The sequence below is a fragment of the Crinia signifera genome, chromosome 9 (genome assembly GCF_055691185.1).
Source record: "Crinia signifera chromosome 9, ASM5569118v1, whole genome shotgun sequence".
Lineage (NCBI taxonomy): Eukaryota > Metazoa > Chordata > Amphibia > Anura > Myobatrachidae > Crinia > Crinia signifera.
In genome coordinates, this window is record NC_139225.1 from 131,707,016 (window position 1) to 131,723,374 (window position 16,359).

General features: G+C 45.9%; 1 pseudogene across 1 annotated transcript; it reads left to right on the plus strand.

Moving 5' to 3' along the window:
* Nucleotides 1-6,272: 6,272 nt before the first annotated feature.
* Nucleotides 6,273-15,533, plus strand: LOC146036055 (cytochrome P450 2B1-like; annotated as a pseudogene). The gene is made up of 9 exons (XR_014460760.1): nt 6,273-6,848; nt 7,429-7,590; nt 8,498-8,647; nt 9,784-9,944; nt 11,054-11,230; nt 11,975-12,116; nt 12,788-12,972; nt 13,402-13,543; nt 15,276-15,533. The product of XR_014460760.1 is annotated as a cytochrome P450 2B1-like (transcript).
* The last annotated feature ends 826 nt before the right edge of the window (nt 15,534-16,359 follow it).

The following is a 16,359-nucleotide window of genomic DNA, read 5'->3' on the forward strand; positions in this document are numbered from 1 at the left end:
CTCTTTCCAATTTGGAAGGAGAAAAATACATCCATAAAGATGACAATGGATGGATCACGTGATCCTGGACTGTGTGGAATGTAAACACTGATTCCATCCGTGAAGTCATGTGACTGCCCAGACTACCTGGGTGTGATCAAGGGACTGCCCACATCACCTGGTTGTGATCATGTGACTGCTGCATACCCTATTCGGGAATAACTGAAAGGATTGATGTAGTTGGCCGCGGGTAAGTCACGTGTTACCCAGTTTAATAAAGTGTAAATAATAAATATCTGCATAGGGTCACGTGACTACACGAGCCAATAGGCAATAGGATTGTATGGTTCCCTGACTGTGAAGTAAGTGTACACGCTGTTGTAATTGATAAGGTATTTTATGCGCATACATTGGAACAGATACTTTAGGTTACACCTCTCTTTATAAGGGTGATTCAGTGCATTTTTTAAATATTATCAGATGATATTTATACCTTTTATAATTGTATGACATTGTACCGATGTGAATTTTTATGTATTTATTCAGGGGCGGATTGGGTTCCGAATCCGGCCCGGGAGCACGAGGAGGGGGGTGCGGGTGTTTGCGGCGGCATGTACGCCCGGGGGGTGTGTTTGCGGCGATATGTACGCTCGGGGGGGTGTGTTTGCAGCGGCATGTACGCCCGGGGGGTGGGGGAGTGGCAGCGGCGCCGGTATGTACGCCCGGGGGGGAGGGGGGGATCGGCGGCGGTGGTATGCGACAATGCTCCCCGGGGGGGGGGGGGCTGGCTCACCTGCCGTTGCTGCTTCAGTCAGTTCTGGCCGGGCGGAGGGGGAACAGGAACTCTGAGCCTGGAGAGGTGCTGTGCGCGCATACCCAGCAGCCCTCCCACGGCCATTTTGGAAGTGGGCAAAGTGCTGCGGCCGCTACTCTTTTTAATGACTTTTGGCAAGGCCCACCGGGAAATGGCCCGGTTTCACGGTGGTCCAATCCACCCCTGTATTTATTTATGTAAAGACAATTTAGCATCTGCAGTTGGTGAGCACTAGTGTTAAGTGCCCCCACATTAACTTCCTTCTTCCTCGGATGATATTTTTTCATAACAACCATATGTGGTGGTATTTACCTATGAGCTGCAGCCCCCCCAGATAAAATCCGCCACTGTGTGAAGACAGATGCTGTCTGTGAGACTTCACTGTGACTGGCAGTTACTTTCGATTGGAAGTCTGACCTGCCAGTAACCCAAGGCAGTCCCAATGGGAGGTGTTCCCTCCCTTTGGGATGCCTCCATGGGCTGCTGCGGGGGCAGCCCATAAAAACAGGTTCTGTGCATGTGCAATCTCGAGGATTGCGCATGTGCCGGACCTGGGATGGGAAAATGCTTTTATGGTCTGCTCCCAAAGCACCCTCTAGAGTCTGGGGCCACTGCATGCGTACCAAAGAAGCTAATGCACATGTGCTGTTCCAGCAACAACTGCATGACATCTGGTTAGGCCTAAAAAAATTGTCCAAATTTGCATGTCAATAACTGTAGATTGAAGTTTTGTTAAACATTGTGCTAAAAAAAGAACAGTAAGAGCATTATTTTTGGATATCTCTGGCAGCAACTTTGGCACTCAAAGGTTTAAGGACCTTTGTGATCAGCACAAGTGCAGTATATCCTACATCTGATAAACACAGGTCCAGATAGGGGCCCTTATTCTAAATCGGACGGTACGGCCCGCGTGCGGCCGTACCGCCGATGTTTTTATTCTGCACATGCGCAGAGGTCAATCTGCGCATGTGCAGCCCCCTTCGCCGCAGACGGATTTCGTCCGCCGCAAAGGGGGCGTATAGGGGCGTGAGGGGCTTCATACCCTCATTTCCCTATGTGTACGCCCCGCGTTTCATGGGCGTTCCCATGCAAACGCGGGGCGTATGCATGGTAATGAGGGTATGACGCAACTCATGGGGGCGGAAAGCTGACGTCGCCGGATGTCAGCTCTCAGCCCCCATGCAAGCTATCACACGGACGATTGTCCGTGTGGTCTCAGCTTGCGGGAGCTGCTGTGGCGTGCGGACCTGCCTTCGATGGTCGACGACCATCGAATGCAGGGGGCAGCTCCCACCATGGTGGAGGCGTACGCCTCCACCATTTTTATGCGGATCGCCAGCCGTCCGTGTACGGACGGCCGTGGCGATCCGTCTCGTGGGCGGGGATTGGTTTGTGCGGCCGGAGCACCGTGTGCGGCTCCGGCCGCACCAACCAGAATAAGGGCCAGGGTATGAGGTCATTCATATAGATTTTAAAAAAATAAAGATATTGTTGATACTGCAATTTTTAGCCACAATGTGTCATAATTCAGGTATTCCAAGCACGTCAGATGACCTTGGGTCAGAGGTGAGCATACACAAATATATACAGCATGTCAATGATATGTTGAAATGTAACCTCCTGCAGGATATGACATACAGTATTTATCTATGTACAGGAGTAAACGCTGTATTATTTACACAATTCCAATTTAAATCTATGTTTTTTTGCTATTAGTGAAAATGATGTAATACCTGAAGATCAGAGAAGTGCTCACAGTGCTGTACAGTAGTGTCCCACATGAGGACCTAATGTGTGAGCGTACAGACGTGGTGTGCGGTGAGGTCAGTGGCTGGTGAGGCACCCAGCCAGGCTCTGGCACCCACAGCAAAAAGGCGGGCCAAGCTCCCGCATCGGCAGTGGTGTCAGAACATTTTTGGGCTGGCAAGATGTCCCATGCCCCCCCCCCATTCCGATGCACCGGCACTGATGCTCTCTCTCTCCCTATACAGCTGGACACAGTCACTATCAGTGCTGGATCTGCTGCCCGTGCCCAGTACCCAAACCATCTTGGTAGATGTACCCCCTAAAAGTATGGGAAAATGGTAAAAAATATGAAAGAAAAAAGCAAGCACTGTGTACAGTTCAGATTAAAACCAAGCCCCCACTTGAGATGTAATCAAAAGGTCATCAATGACAATGTCAACATTTAAGATGTCGGCATTCTTAATATTTTGAAGGAAATGTGTCAGGCACTAGTGGAGTCTATTGTTCAGGATCCAGACTTTGGGTCCACATGCATTAGGTCAACAGGTCAGCCGCTATTGTTTGACATGCATTAGGTCAACATGGGCAATAGATCGATACAAACAAAAGGCAGATGTAATGATCAACACATGGAAAGGTCGACATGAGTTTATCCCGATTTTCTTTTTCATTTTATTTAGCTTTTTCTTATTTTAACATCCACGTGGACTATGACTGGGAACTGGCCGGAAGCATACACTAAGCGGGACACTAGTCGGAGGTCCATGCGCTCAATACTCTATGGAAAGACGTCCATTCATCTGGTAATACCAGCAGATGAGTGGCGGCCGGCGATAATACGGGAGCGTACATCAGCGCTCACCGGTCTCCGCTGGGCCATATACAATAGGTGGCTATTGAACTAAATGCAACTCAAACAGTAAAGTGAGCTGCTTTCAGCTCAAAATCGCCCAGTGTGTATGGGCCTTTAGACTGTGTGTGTGTGTGTGTGTAAGGTGGGGGGGGTGGTTGGGTTAGGTACTGGAGGGAGGGTTAGTGATAAGGCTCAGGAATATGGGTGAAATACTCACCTGAACACTGGAAGATCCCAGCTCTGACACGGAAGTCAAAGTAATCACCGAAGCCACCAAGAGCTGTCAAGTGACCGCTGTGCCACCATGTACAAAGTGTTGACATTGCAATATGCCAACATTTTATCAGTGCCTACACAATGAGTTTTCACATGGCCCAAGTCGACACAATGAATGTTGACATTATGATTGTCAATATATCGTACAATGCCGCACTCATCAAGTGTATATACAGTATCTAGAATAATTAATATATGAAATTAATCCACTAATGATGTATAAGGGACTGATGCGGTGTTGGCGGCAGTTGACAGTTGACCATTTAATTGGAAAAGTTGTGTACTGAAATAGCGGATCTACACACGTGCATGGAGTCACATGATCCATGCGGATCAGCATACAGTATGCACATAAATGCTAGACCGGTGTATACTTAAAAGCAGCATGATACACTACTAAGATTGTGCTGTTGATACAAGAGACAGGGGCTTATCTATAATGGCTGCAAGGTGTGCTGTGCACACAGGCCCCTGGTTTTGGTAGGGCCCTCACCGCACATCCTGCACCCATTTATTGGATACTTACCTCTCTGGAGTCCCACAGTAGCAGCTCTGGATAACCACCAGCTTCAGCGCCGACCAAGTAGCCAGAGTTACCACCCATCCGGGGTTACTCCGGACAGTCCGGTAATTAAGACTCGCCCTCTGAACTCCAGTCTTAATTACTGGACTGTTCGTAGTAATCCCAGAAGGGTGGTGGTCGCCCTACAAGTAGCACCGCGGGTGATCACAAAGCACATATATACATGCATGTTACTGTATATCATGTATGTAATATACGTGCTGGATTGCCAGTGTACTTGTTTCATAGCAGGGCGCCCAGATTTCCTACGTACGCTACCGTAGTGAAATCGTATTGCACATCGCATCGCATTGCTTTTTTGTGCGATGCGATCTCAGTAGTTAATTTAGTTAATTTATTCACTGCACCCTGAGTGAAATCGCATCGCACATCGCATCGCATGGCGCTTTTATGTGGAGTGAGATGTGAGATGTGATCTCAGTAGTTAATATGGTAAAACACCTAAAACACCACCACTCTCCACGTCACCCCGAAGCGTGGCGAGTGCAGCATGCCCCGCGAGGGGCGGCGGAACGCGTCCTCCGACCTTTTCATACTCCCACTATTCACGTCGGCGTGTAGTTGATTTTATATAGTGTGGTGAGCGCAGCGAGCCCCGCGAGGGGACGTAGAAATGTTTTCTGCGTACCCTTGCCACGCTTCGGGCTAGGTGGCTCGCTGCGCTCGCCACACTATATAAGATCAACTCCACGCCGATGTGGATAGTGGGAGTATGAAAAGGTCGGAGGATCGCATCTCACGCCACAAAAAAGGGCCATGCGATGTGCGACGCGATTTCACTCAAGGTGCAGTGAATAAATTAACTAAATGAACTACTGAGATCGCATCGCACATCGCATTGCACGCATCGCAAGGCACAAAAAGCCATGCGATGCAATGTGCGATGCGATTTCACTACGCAGAATAGTTTTGTGCTGTGCGACACTGAGTCGCTCAGATCGCTCAGCACAGATCGCTCAGCACACAGCCCTGCACCAGCGCTGTGTGCTGAGTGATCTATCACTGGCGGTGTTCTCAATAGAGAGAACAGGCAATAACTATGGGCCTTATTCTAGTTCACTCTTTCTGACAAAATCCTTCTTAGATGGACAAAACCATGTGCACTGCAGGTGGGGCAGATGTTACTTGTGCAGAGAGGATTAGATTTGGGTGGGGTTTTACTTCAAAGTGAGATCTATATTTCAGTGTATAAATAAAGCAGCCAGTATTTACCCTGCACAGAAACAAAATAACTCACCCAAATCAAATTCTCTCTGCACATTTTACATCTGCCCCCCTGCAGTGCACATGGTTTTGTCCATCTAAGAAGGATTTTGTCAGAAAGAGTGAACTAGAATAAGGCCCTATATCTTTTTAAGTATGTTGAAATATCTAGCCTGGCGCAAGCAACGCGCACTGCAGTTGATATGGGGCATACACGCACACACAGCTTCAGATCAGATCTCTTAGAAGTCTTTAAAGGCTCGGCGTCAGGAGAATTTGGTGCCATTTAGTTGCACGCTTCCAAGCTGTGCACAGCTCTGCCGTGTAGTCAGTCTCTGTGGGGTGTGTTACTTGCCTGGCAGAGGGGTCTGTGGCAGAGGGGTCAGTGCAGACGCAGAGGGGTGTTGTTGTGCAGTGCAGAGGGGTGTGTGCTGGGTATTGTACTGGGCAGTGGTCATGTGTTAGGCAGGCTGTGTCAGTGCGCAGGGGGCAGAGGCTGTCAGTCAGTGTAGTGGGGTACAGTACACAGGCAGGCTATCAGTCAGCTTTTCATTTATTTTCTCATTATAGTGTGCTGCACTGCACCCCAATACACCATATACTATACTGTCAGAAGTTCCATGTGTGATTGTTCTGCCTCCACACAGTGTTATACAAGCTGCGCATAAAAAAAAAAAAAAAATCCAAATCTTTGGCCTCAACATCCATCACTATTAAATTGCCCCGTGTGTATGCCCCATAAATCAGTCGATTTTCATAAGCAATTTTTAAAAATCTTTTCTAACAATAAATTTAGTGCAGTAATTTCAAAACGTTACAAATGTGTACATTTTCAGTGGTAAAAAATGTAATTCACAGAACATTTTGAACAGAGGTGTAATTCCACTTTGTAATGTATATTGAAGACCACCAGTATTTCTGCATCTTTCATGATGCCGTCCTAACCACAATGAGAACACGCACACAGTTACGGATAGTTGTATATTTACCACTGAAATCACTATTATGCAATTAATCCTCGCAGTATAATGACCACTCAATTTGTCTAAATCAATACATTCTTTGACAAACAGCGGAAATATGCCTTCCTGTGTGATGACAGCGGGTAACACAACCTACAGGTCACACATGTGGGATCACCTGAGGTTGGTGGCTCACACAAGGTGCATAAAAGGGGAATCCTTGTGTACATCAGCATTACAGGTCTCAGCTCTCCAAACATGTTGCTGCCTACTGCTGTCATTATTCTTGTTCTGCTTGGTCTGGTCTGCACAGCATGGATGAAAAAGGCCACCAAGGTGCAATCTCTTCTGCCACCTGGTCCTCCACCACTTCCACTCATCGGGAATATTCTCCATATGACTCAGGGAAAGTTCCTGATCTCACTCCAAAAGGTAAGAAAGTGATTTGGGTTAAACCATTACTAGTTATTCAAGATGCTATGTGAAATAATGGCTTTCATCATATTACAATGTTTTGTATCTGCGTAATTAAAACTATTTTATAGACAGTAAATGAAAAACTGCAGATATTATATGCTCATTTCTGATTACTGTGGGATTCATAAACTATAATGCCACTGTGTGTAATGGAAAAACTATTTAAAAGTAGAGATAGATAGATAGATAGATAGATAGATAGATAGATAGATAGATAGATAGATAGATAGATAGATAGAATTATTTATGTACAGCTGCTTAGCCTCCTTTACATGTCTGTAGTTAGATATCTTCTGGACAGGTTTAAATATTCACATCAATTGACGAGAGTGTTTACTGACATGGAGAGATGTATGGGCTGCCCCAGAAATAGTCAGAAATGGGTGTGGCTTTACAGAACGTTGAGGTTGATCTGGGGTGTGGTTTTGGAAAAAAGTGGGTGGTCCTTATGTTCGACATGCTTATATAAGAAAGAAAAATAAGCATGTTTCTTATATCAAGCACAAACTTAACCAACTCTTCATTTTCTATGCAGTTTCAGGAAATATACGGCCCAGTGTTCACTATATATATTGGATCTAAGCCAACAGTGGTGCTTTGTGGATACGATGTAATGAAAGAGACTCTTATAGACCAGAAAGATGCATTCAGTGGAGAGGAAGAATGCCATTGGCTGAATATGTTTTGAAAGGTTATGGTGAGTGAGTCTTGATGGCAATATATATATACAGTATATATAAACAGAGAGAGAGAGAGAGAGAAAAACCAGCAGGCTGGCACTCCACCGGTTAAAGCAAAGTCTACATGCCCGGGTGCCTTCAGAGATGCAATGAAGACTAATAAGTATAGAGACACAATGCAGCGGAACTCAAACAGGACTTCAGCCAAAAAAACAGTCAGTCCACTTTGGGGTTCTCCGTTTGACGTTTCAGTCGGCTAGACTTTTATCAAGAACTTGGGCATACACGTTCTTGATAAAAGTCTAGCCGACTGAAACATCGAACGGAGAACCCCAAAGTGGACTGACTGTTTTTTTGGTTGAAGTCCTGTTTGAGTGCCGCTGCATTGTGTCTCTCTCTCTCTCTCTCTCTATATCTATCTATCTATCTATATATCTATCTATCTATATATATAGTGTTAGTACCATAGGCGTGCGCAGCACATTTCATTAGGGGGTGCACATTTCATTAGGGGGTGTCTTACACGTCTATTAGGTGTGTCCAACACCCCCAATCACACATGCCTACCACCATCTATTGGCACTCGCCACACCATAATCTCCTGCCTTTTTTAGTTTTATCTTCTCATTACTCTGTGTAACAGTACATGTAAATAATGTCAAAAACATATATGGATGACACAGGTATGTAGTAATATTACAATGGTCTATTACAATTAACAATGCAAAACACACATACTTGATTGATGGGGGCTTGTTTTAATGGAATACCAGTTCTAAAAAGCAAAAGTATATAATGGTGGGCACATCATTAGGGGGTGCCTGTGCACCCCTAACACTCTATGTGCGCACGCCTATGGTTAGTACTGTACACAATAACAGTCACATCAGGGACACTTACATTAATGAACATTTCCACCCACAGGTATCATTGGCAGCAATGGGGCACGCTGGAAGCAAATGCGCCGTTTTGCACTTACAACGCTAAGAAATTTTGGGATGGGGAAGAGAAACATAGAGGAGAGAATCCAGGAGGAGGCAAAGTGTCTGGTAGAGGAATGTGGCAAAACTGAAGGTACAGAAATACTTTATGGCTCAAACTGTGGACACTGCAGAGCTCGTAGCTCCCTCCTGTCTTTGTCACCATTCAGTAGGAGGAGCAATACTCCATGTCTCATAGTTCCCATGTGCCTGTGTCACCCTGCAGTAGGAGGCACATACTGCATGTCTCTTAGGTCCCATGTGCCTGTGTCACCCTGCAGTAGGAGGAGCATACTCCATGTCTCATAGTTCCCATGTGCCTGTGTCACCCTGCAGTAGGAGGCACATACTGCATGTCCTCTTAGGTCCCATGTGCCTGTGTCACCCTGCAGTAGGAGGAGCATACTCCATGTCTCATAGTTCCCATGTGCCTGTGTCACCCTGCAGTAGGAGGAGCATACTGCATGTCACTTAGGTCCCATTTGCCTGTGTCACCCTGCAGTAGGAGGAGCATACTGCATGTCTCATAGTTCCCATGTGCCTGTGTCACCCTGCAGTAGGAGGAGCATACTGCATGTCTCTTAGCTCCCTTGTGACTGTGTCACCCTGCAGTAGGAGGAGCAATACTGCATGTCCGATAGTTCCCATGTGCCTGTGTCACCCTGCAGTAGGAGGAGCATACTGCATGTCTCATAGTTCCCATGTGCCTGTGTCACCCTGCAGTAGGAGGAGCATACTGCATGTCTCATAGTTCCCATGTGCCTGTGTCACCCTGCAGTAGGAGGAGCATACTGCATGTCTCATAGTTCCCATGTGCCTGTGTCACCCTGCAGTAGGAGGAGCAATACTGCATGTCTCATAGTTCCCATGTGCCTGTGTCACCCTGCAGTAGGAGGAGCATACTGCATGTCTCATAGTTCCCATGTGCCTGTGTCACCCTGCAGTAGGAGGAGCATACTGCATGTCTCATAGTTCCCATGTGCCTGTGTCACCCTGCAGTAGGAGGAGCATACTGCATGTCTCATAGTTCCCATGTGCCTGTGTCACCCTGCAGTAGGAGGAGCAATACTGCATGTCTCTTAGTTCCCATGTGCCTGTGTCACCCTGCAGTAGGAGGAGCATACTGCATGTCTCATAGTTCCCATGTGCCTGTGTCACCCTGCAGTAGGGTCTTCTGCCACCCTGCTGTTACTGGCGTCACTGATGTTACTATTTGGTGTCTGTACATAGGGAAGCCGTTTGACCCCACGTTCCTCTTTGGCTGCGCTGTATCCAACATTATCTGCTCCATCGTGTTTGGGAAGCATTATGAGTACAAGGATGAGCGGTTCCTGACTCTGCTGAGAAATATCACTGGGACCTTGCGCTTCATGAGCTCATCTTGGGGATTAGTGAGTATGAATTTCAACACATCAGAATTCCCTACCCAAGGGTTTATCCATTAAATATATGAGCAAATTAGGCACATAAAGCAGCTAGGGTAGAACTATACCAAAATAAGAATTGTAGATGTCATTTGATTTTGTAAAATGTAAGATGATTGAGGGCAGGTCATCTATTTTATATTGCAGAATTTGACTTTTGATCAGGAAACCAGGATTCAAAGCAGGGATTTATCAACGATTGGCGCGAGATAAGGAGGAAAGAGATGAAGTGCCAACCAATCAGCTCCTGCAATTTTTCAAACACAGCCTATCAAGTAGCAGCGAGGAGCTGATTGGTTGACACTTTACAGTATCTCTCTCCACTTTATCTCCAATGTTTGCTACATCTAACACAATGTCATACGGATAAGTGCCAATTTTGGGTAATATGTATCAAACCTTCTAAAGTGGAAAAGTGAACTATGGAAAATTTACTTACCGCACCAATCAGCTATTCATGTATATTGTATCTAGATCTGTCCTGTATATTGTATCTAGTATATTGTATCTAGATCATGCGTATTGTATCTAGATGTGTCCTGGCAGGTTAATATTATAAATTTTACAGTAAGACCAAAGGCAGATTTTAGCTATGGGCTGCAGGACTGCAGCCCCCTCCAGGTTAAATCTGCCACCTCATCACTGTCCATGAGACTGCACTGGCCTGGCAGTGACTTCCTTTTGGAAGTCCTACCAGCCAGTCACAAACACACAATGCAATCCCAGTGGGAGATTTTCCCTCCCTCTGGGACTGCCAGTCCAGGCTGTCATAAGCAGAGAACTGACTTCCTGTAGGAATCCACTCCCTGACATATCACACAGCCCTGCTTGGCTTCTATCGGCTGCAGTTGGTGCAATCCATAAAAGTCGGAGGTGTGTTCATATGCAGTCGCATCACAGTGCTTTCCATTTCCATTGGCCAATGGATGTTCCTCTTAAGGCAAGGAGGTAGGGGAAGACATCCTGCCAAATGTAAGTCGTAGCTATAAAAACAAAAAAACACCAAAAATGCTGTTCAATATTTTAGGAATTCCCATACATGGAGCCTAATCTGCTGTATTGACCTGATTTTATAGATTTTTTACTACTTCCATGGACTGCTGATCAATGTTCCTGGGCCCCATCAGCAAGGTGTGCACTTTTTGACAGATCTTAAAACATTTGTCAAGGAGAGGGTGCGGAGCAGTATCAAGACCCTGGATGATCAGTCTCCCCGGCACTTTATTGACTGTTTTCTGATTAAGATGCAGCAGGCAAGTAGCAAAAATGTTCTTATGTTAAATGTTTGGTACTTGTTTCTTAGCACGGCGCCCGTCGGGTCCCATCGCATACCATAACTTAAGGTATGCGATGGGAAACGATCAGACCCGACCGACCCGATTTTCGGGCTTTAAAGACGTTTCTGTACAATTTAAAAACCGGTCCCCCCCCCCCCCCATTGTTAACGCGACGCCACGATAAACGTCAACCCTAAGCGTGGCGAGCTCAGCGGTACGCGTCCTCCGACCTTTTCATACCCCCACTATCCACGTTGGCGTGGAGTTGATGTTATATAGTGTGGCGAGCGCAGCGAGCCACCGAGCCCGAAGCATGTATGTGCTGTCTGCTGACTACACATGTGATGTGAGGGGTTATGGTATATTAGACTCCTCCCATCATGTTGTGCCTCCACAATGCTGCCATGTATGTGCTGTCTGCTGCCTACACATGTGATGTGAGGGGTTATGGTATATTAGACTCCTCCCATCATGTTGTGCCTCCACAATGCTGCCATGTATGTGCTGTCTGCTGACTACACATGTGATGTGATGACCTTCTGTAGTAACTTATTGGGGTCCTGTAATTATTTTTATTGTCTGATGGGGTCCCAGAGCAAAATAGTTTGAGGACTCCTGCTCTAGTCTATCTGTCAGGTCACTTCTGCTAATTGTGCATTCTGTGGCTGGCATTAGCATCAGTGACTTGGTGGTTATTATTATTATGTCTTCTTTACCCAGGATAAGGAGAATCCAGAAACAGAGTTTCACCTGGAGAATCTTGTGTCCTCTACATTAAACTTGTTCACTGCTGGGACAGAGACCGTCAGCACCACACTCCGATATGGCTGCCTCGCTCTACTCAAATACCCAGATATTCAAGGTAATAACCATAATATCCGATTGGGTATAATATGGATTTATTTGAAATAAATAATCTGCGTCCAGGGCCATCTCAACAGCATTGTAGGCTGTGGGCAAAGCAATGTACTGGAGTCCCTACAAACCATTCATGGGAAACAATAAAAAAGTAAATCATAACATGTCCATACCACAGCCCTACAATGTCTCTCCAAATGCTTCCATATAGTGATTGACTGTCAGCATGCTGATTGGTAGATAGCTCCAGCCATCCAGCAATCAGCATGCTGACAGCCAATCACTGTAGGCAGCAGGATGGGAGGCAGTTAGAGTATGTGGACTCATCACTCTGATTGTGTGACCACCATCCACCCCTGCTCGAAGCCCTGGAGTTGTGCGACATTGAGGAACTGCCCAGTTTGCCTGTATGTTAAGATGGCCCTGACTGTGTCTCATCAGAACACTGATAAGAGTGTGCTATATCACAAATAAACTGCTTATTATAAAAATAAGATTTGGTATTATTTTCGATGTCCCCTTATTAATACGTTATCAGGAATCCAAGATATTTTCACATTTCAAACATATAGTACTTTTCAAAAAACGGTTGTCTTCTGCCTCTGTCTAATCTCCTATTTTCCCCAACAACATTGCAGACACAGTAGTATAACTTCCAGTTTCTTTATTGTTTAGATAAGATCCAGAAGGAGATAGACCAGGTAATAGGTGATAAGTGTCCATCAGCAGAAGACCGGTTCAGGATGCCTTATACTGAAGCTGTAATCCATGAGATCCAGAGATTCAGCGACATTGTCCCCACTGGACTGCCCCACCGCACAACAGAGGAGACAACAGTCCGAGGCTATGTCATCCCCAAGGTAAATACTATTACTTACATAGAATTCATACTTGCCATTGCTCTACTAAGGTCCTTGAGACTCCACTTGGTGACTCCGTAGGCCATCACATTCCATCATGCCGCCCCATTGGCCACCCCCTTCTTCATTGCCAGCCACGCCACCAACTCCCAGCAGAGACATCCCGAAATTTGTCAACTGTGATATAATATATTGAACACTGCACTGATTTTATAATCTAAAATAGTAATGCACAATGATATTGCTAGTTTTACTCTCTTGAATACTGTTTCTGCCTCCATTCTGTGCAGGTATTAGGAGAACGTTAAAACATGAAATTACAATGATAGAAAAATATTACAATTAGTTTTAGTAATATCTGGATAAGATTAATATTTACCATTGTATAAGCAGATATTATACTATCCTTCCCTTCCCATTATATATCAGGACATGGATGTGCTACCTTTGCTGACAACTGTACTGAAGGATCCTAAATACTTTCCTGAGCCGGAGGTGTTCTCCCCAGACCGGTTCTTGGATGATCAGGGGACGCTAAAGAAGGGTGTGGCTCTGCTGCCGTTCTCTGCAGGTGCGGTGCCTTTTGTGTTTGTTATGTGTATCATGCACTTATTCAGATTCCCGGGTAATTGTCCAATATTACCTCAACGTCAGGCAGGGCGGGGGATGCTCACCTGCGCACGGTGGGTGAGTGATGCGCGGAGGGGCTAGCTTCAAGCAGCCACCGCCGAGTCCCGGGGGGGGGGGGGGGGGGGGGGGGGTGATGCGGCCACCAACGCTACCAAGTCCAGGGGGGGGGGGGAATGCGGCCGCCATCACCTTACCTGAATCCAAGGGAGCGGCTCCAAAATGCCCATGCCTAGACCTGCCTAGTGGTGGCGCCAGCCCTGACGACAGGTTCACCAAAATTACGGCACAGATACAGTTATATCTATGCAGTGATCTATCTTGTTCTGGTCAATGATGCCACTCAGTGCCTATTCTCTGATAGAGACCCACCATCCCTGATGGCAAGACCTCTATAGGAACATAGAAACAGGACACACAGCTAGGCATGGTGGTTATTGGGGTGGATAGCAGAGTTCTGTGGTAAGGCAGAACACTGGAAAATTGAGAGTATCCTAATAAACATAATAACTTATAAAAAAACATAGTTCAAAAGAAGAGTTCTGTTCACATCAAATATATATTTACAAAATGCATTAGTTTCAGAATAATATTACAGAAAACCATTGCAATAAATAGAATCATTGTGGAAGTTTGTATTCCTAAGAGAAAGGGGACAACCCAATCTCCTAAGAGCCCCGGCGCTAATAAAAAAGTATACAATTAATATGAAAAACTCTTTATAAGTAAATTAATAAAAATGATGTTCTGATTGGCTGCTGCAGAAGTGAGAAGTCTGCCAGACTTCAAGGGATGGAGGAAAAACTGTTTTTTCTTCACACAACAATTGTATCCTCCTACAATAAATAGAATCAGTAGAAATTAGTATATATTGTATATAATAAAAAGCTAACACTGCTCCTCACCTCTATGGGGTGAAATCAAGTGTTGTACATTCCGGCGGCCACTAGGTGGTGCCCGGCAGCGCTATCCCGCAAACAGAGCTGATATAACTGTTAATTTTTTTTAATACTTCAGAGTCCCTCGATAAAGGCAGTAGCCCTGTGGAAATCACCAGAAAAATGGCTGCTGTGCCATTTTTAAGGAGATCTTAGCATTAGAGTCCGTGCCCTCTATAGTGCTGCACGGCTCAGCAAAACTGCCGGCAGAGAGAAGGGGGCCCAGCTGGAGGCTGCTGCACATGGGCATACTCCTCTCTTAAAATACCCCCTCTCTAAAGCAGAAATGTGGTAAAAACCCGATTATCTGGGTTTCTACTGCATTTCTGTATTCTCTAATTCCAGCAAAAGTTGGCGATTCCCGGCAGAAGCCTATGTGCTTCTTACTGCAGCGCTGTGTGAGGGATCCGTCACGGATCCCTCCTACCATGCCACATGGCCGGCCCCGGAGCTCTTCACTTGGACTGTCGGGTCTCACACCCTGAAGTCCAGCACCGGAGCTGCATCGCAAGGGACAGCTCGAATCAAAAGAGCTGTCCCTTGTGTTAATAATTGCATATGTTAGAGCATTATTATTATTATTATTATTATTATTATTATTATGATGATTGCAATAGCCGGTGAAGAGGAGCGATAACGGGCAGCGGATGTTAGAACATCCCGCCCATAGTATTTATTTTTTATACAAAAATCTTTTTGTTATGTTTGTGCTGACTGTATTGGTGTCATTTTGTGTAGGGAGGCGGCAGTGTCCGGGAGAAGGTCTGGCCCGCATGGAGCTGTTTCTCTTTCTCACAATGCTCCTTCAGAAGTTCACCCTGACCACACCAGTTTCTCCAGACGACTTGGACTTAACTCCTGAAGTTAGCAGTGCTGGACACTTTCCTAGAAGCTACAAGATGTCTGTCTTACCTCGTCATTAGCACTTTGCAGCCTTCGCACCATTTATTTTAATTTATTTTTTAGCTTTTATACGTTTCATATCCATGACTTTTATGTGACTCACTTGACTGAAATATAATAAAATAATAATAGTTACAGTTTCTTTATTTTAATTATTACAGGGAAATATTAATTAGAGAGCACTTGGGTTACAACAGGGTTGCCTATCCTTCCAGAATGGCCAGAAGGGTCCCACAAATTGGGTCCCACTACCGGCCCCCTGGAATGTGGCCAGCCTCCAGCAATACCCCACCTCGTGCAAGCAAATGACAAGAATTATCGGCATTGCATGGCAGGGGGCGTAGCCACAAGGATGCAATCATGCTGACCACACCCCCACTCCGGATGATCTGCCGGCCACCCCTTTCCCGCCCCATCAGCGGCCCCGCCCCCCTGCCTCACTGAAATGGCTGCCCTCTCCCAGAGGGGGCAGACAAAAAGTAGGCAACCCTGGGTTACTATGTGAATAGTTACTAATCTTTGAATACCTAATAATCAAAGTTAGCTGTACTCAGGTCACATGGATATCAGACACCTAATATTCACAGACCTCTGTACTCAGGCCACATTGATATCAGATACCTAATACTCACAGACCTCTGTACTCCGGTCACACTGATATCAGACACCAAATAATCACTGATCTCTGTACTCAGATCACACTAGGGTGACCAACTCATCCCTTTAACCCCTTCCCGACATTTGACGTACATTTACGTCATGGTCGGGATGTACTTCCCGACACATGACGTAAATGTACGTCATGACTTTAAACTGTCACCGCGTCTATAGACGCGGTGACAGAGGGACGATGTCTGCTGTCCCTGACAGCAGACATCTTCCCTCATTGCTCAGGGGGGGCACCGATGCACCCCCCTCA